The sequence below is a fragment of the Mesoplodon bidens genome (assembly GCF_964165515.1).
Source record: "Mesoplodon bidens genome assembly, chromosome: X".
NCBI lineage: Eukaryota > Metazoa > Chordata > Mammalia > Artiodactyla > Ziphiidae > Mesoplodon > Mesoplodon bidens.
Genome location: NC_138163.1, coordinates 81,971,227 through 81,975,642, shown reverse-complemented (window position 1 = coordinate 81,975,642; position 4,416 = coordinate 81,971,227).

The following is a 4,416-nucleotide window of genomic DNA, read 5'->3' as shown; positions in this document are numbered from 1 at the left end:
AAGTAGCACCCCACAGTTTACATATTAATTACAAAAGGAAAAGTACCTACATTAGTTTTCTATTTCTGCCGTAACAAATTACTACAGATGTATAGGCTTAAAACAACACAAATTTATTATTCCACACTTTATATAGGTCAGAAGTCCAGCACTGCATGGCTGGATTCTTTGCTCAGGGTCTCACAGGGATAAAATCAAAGTATCTGCCTTCCTTTTTAGATGCTCTGGGGAAGAGCATCTAAAATTCATTTCCAAGCTCATTCACGTTGTTCGTAGAATTTAGTTCCATGCAATTGTAGGACTGAAGTCCCGTTTCCTTAACATATGATCTTCTCCATTTCCAAGCTCTAAAGCATCAAATCCTTCTGCTTTGAATCTCTCTGACCTCCCCTCTTCTACTTTTAAGGGCTTCTGTGATTACACAGGGCCCACTGAGGTAATCCAAGACAATCTCCCTGCTTTGGATTGGTAACCTTAATTATATTTGCAAAGTCCTTTTTGCCATGTAATATAACACATTCACAGGGAGAGAAGGTCATGGGAGCCAAAATTCTGCCTACAACAGAACCTGTATAGTGAAGAGATCTAGGGGGAACTACCTTAACCAAATGATCAAAGTTAGCTTCACAAATAATGGAACCAAATGATCAAAGTTAGCTTCACAAATAATGGGACAAATTGACATTCTGTCACTCCAGATGTGATGTAATGAGCAATACATATCATCCATGACATATTTTTGCCAAAAAATTTTAACCTGAGTCTAGTCATGAGGAAATAATCAGACAATCCAGATTGTGAGACATTTGAGAAGACAAAAGACAACTAGCCAGAACTCTGCAACTGTCTTGAAAGACAAAAGACAAAAAAAGCAGGGGGATTATTTTTTTAACATCTTTATTAGCGTATAATTGCTTTACAATGGTGTGTTAGTTTCTGCTTTATAACAAAGTGAATCAGTTATACATATACATATGTCCCCATATCTCTTCCCTCTTGCGTCTCCCTCCCTGCCACCCTCCCTATCCCACCCCTCTAGGTGGTCACAAAGCACAAGCTGATCTACCTGTGCTATGCAGCTGCTTCCCACTAGCTATCTATTTTACATTCGGTAGTGTATATATGTCCATGCCACTCTCTCACTTTGTCCCAGCTTACCCTTCCCCCTCCCCGTATCCTCAAGTCCATTCTCTAGTAGGTCTGCGTCTTTATTCAGGGGGATTATTTTAGATTAAAGAGACATTGGGACTTCCCTCATGGCGCAGTGGTTAAGAATCCACCTGCCAATGCAGGGGACACGAGTTCGAGCCCTGGTCCGGGAAGATCCCACATGCCGCAGAGTAAGCCCATGCACCACAACTACTGAGTCCGTGTGCCAAAACTACTGAGCCTGCATGCCACAGCTACTGAAGCCTGAGAGCCTGGAGTCTGTGCTCTGCAACAAGAGAAGCCACTGCAATGAGAAGCCCACGCACCCCAATGAAGAGCAGCCCCCACTCGCCGCAACTAGAGAAAACCCACGCACAGCAACGAAGACCCAACGCAGCCAAAAAATAAATTAAATAAGCAAATAATAAATAAAACTTTTTTAAAAAGGAGACATGACATTATAAAGTGCATATTTCTCAATTGGAACTTTGATATTTTTTAAAAACAACTATAAAGGACATTATTGGGGCTACTGGGGAAATTTGAATGTGGACTATGTGTTAGATGATGATAGTGTATCAGTACTAGTTTCCTGTGCATGATAATGGTATTGAGGTTATGTAGGAGAATGTCCTTGTTCTTAGGAGACACGTGCTGAGAGTATTTAGGGATGAAGTGTCACAAATGGGTCAGCAAAAATAATGTGCATATGTGTGTATGCACGTGCATGCACATGAGAGTGTGTGTAGAGGGAGAGAAAGAAAGCAAATGTGGCAAACACTGACAATTGGTGAATTTAGGTAAACAGTATATGGGTATTCATTACACTACTAAAATTATCCATAGGCTTGAATTTTTAAATTTTTTTTTAATTAAAAGTTTTAAATGGGGGGGCTTCCCTGGTGGCGCAGTGGTAGAGAGTCCGCCTGCCAATGCAGGGAACACGGGTTCGTGCCCCGGTCCGGGAAGATCCCACATGCCGCAGAGCGGCCGGGCCCGTGAGCCAGGGCCACTGAGCATGCGCGTCCGGAGCCTGTGCTCCGCAACGGGAGAGGCCACAACAGTGAGAGGCCCGCGTACCGCAAAAAAAAAAAAACTTTTAAATGATCACCCTCTTATAGATGATATCTCACTTTTTCTACTTAACCCTGTAATCCATCTGGAATTTACTTTGGTGTTTGAAATGTGATATTATATATATTATGTATATAAATAATTTGAAGTTTTGTCAAAATACAAATCAGTCGGCCTAATACAATTCATTAGTCATTTTTTCTTGACTGTCTGATTATGTCTACTTTATCATGTAGTAAATTCTCAAATATACTAGCATATAGCTCTGGATTCTCTATTTTTCACTGATCTATGTCTGCTTTTATGCCAGCACATTAAATTTAGTTTTTAATTTAAAAATTACAAAAGCAAAACATGTAAGAGAGAAAATAAAAATCCACTTCCACCCACTGTGAGATCTCCACTGTTAACAGTTTGTTTTGCTTTCTTCTAGATTCCGTGCCTATACAAGAAAATATACACATAATTTAAATTTAAATACAGATAGCTTTTTTTAGTTAATTAATTAATTTATTTATTTATTTATTTTTGGCTGTGTTGGGTCTTCATTGCTGTGCACAGGCTTCCTCTAGTTGCGGTGAGCGGGGCCTACTCTTCGTTGGGGCGCGCGGGCTTCTCATTGTGGTGGCTTCTCTTGTTGCGGGGCATGGGCTCTAGTCAAGTGGGCTTCAGTCGTCAGTCGTTGCAGCACGCGGGCTCAGTCATTGTGGCAGACAGGCTCTAGAGCACAGTCTCAGTAGTTGTAGCACACGGGCTTTGTTGCTCCGCGGCATGTGGAGTCTTCCCCAACCAGGGCTCGAACCCGTGTCCCCTGCATTGGTAGGCAGATTCTTTTTTTTTTTTTTTTTTTTTTTTTTTTTGTGGTACGCGGGCCTCTCACTGTTGTGGCCTCTTCCATTGCGGAGCACAGGCTCCGGACGCGCAGGCTCAGCGGCCATGGCTCACAGGCCCAGCTGCTCCACGGCACGTGGGATCCTCCCGGACCAGGGCACGAACCCGCGTCCCCTGCATCGGCAGGCGGGGTAGGCGGATTCTTAACCACTGCGCCACCAGGGAAGTCCCCAGATAGGCTTTTAAAATACAAATATGATTATACTATACATGTTCTTCTGGGTTTTTTTTTCTTGAAAATATATTTTGAACTGCTTTCCAGATCAGTTTTCATGGGACCCCCTCACTTTTTAAAATGGCTGTCTCGTGTTCCGCAGTAGGGGTGGCCCATAATTTATTTAACCAGTCCCCTATTTATGCACATTTATGTGGTTTCTAGTTTCTTTTCCCAGCACATTTTAAATAATGGGCACTTTACCATATTTTAACATTTGTTAACGCAAGACTTACTCCTTTTACGTAGTACTGCAAGCAGTTTATTTTTCAAAGTGAAACAGTCATTTCACAGTCATTTCTGCTATCTTGCTTGTTTTGAAAATTGAGATTTTGTTCCAAAGCGATTGATATACCGAGGCAACAATTTTAGCAGAATGCAAATTCCGCCTTTGCTTATGTGCAGTTTGGTCTATGGGAAACAGTGAACGAATGCAGAAAACTGCACGCAGATAAACCAAGCTGTGCGGGAATACACATGCAGGACACATGCATACTCTGCAGACATCTACCAGCTACATCAGTTCACCACGAGAACTTCAGTCCCACCTATCCTTCTGGTGTTACAACTTTGCATCAAATTTCGGATAACTCTCTTTCCACCACTTTACAGTAATTCACAAGCTAAAATCATTCAGTGCCCACTTCCACAAGCAAACTTTAGGTCTCTTTCAAGGTAAAGTGTCATATTTATTGTAGTATTCACGCATTCCTTATCATTTAATTGGTGTAAAACTGTGATACCATTTTGATGAATCATCTCCTATCTTTTTTGTGTCACTGACAAAGATTTGTAGTATTGTGCCTCTAACCCCATCTTACCCATAAGCCATGTGGCTTTTATTGCACAATTTTGCATAGCTCGGTGATTTTCAGAAATGCGTATGTTGACTATAGCAGAACTGACTGTATTGAGTTTCAAGAAAAACTTTGTTGATGTTCCGAATGGAATGATAATAAATCCATAAATCCATTTTAAGAGAATATTCTGATATATTTAGTTTTTCTATCCAGAAACAAAAGATGTCTCTTTATTAAACTCATTTTATATTTTTCAATTAAGTTTTGTAGTTGTTCTTAGGTCATATG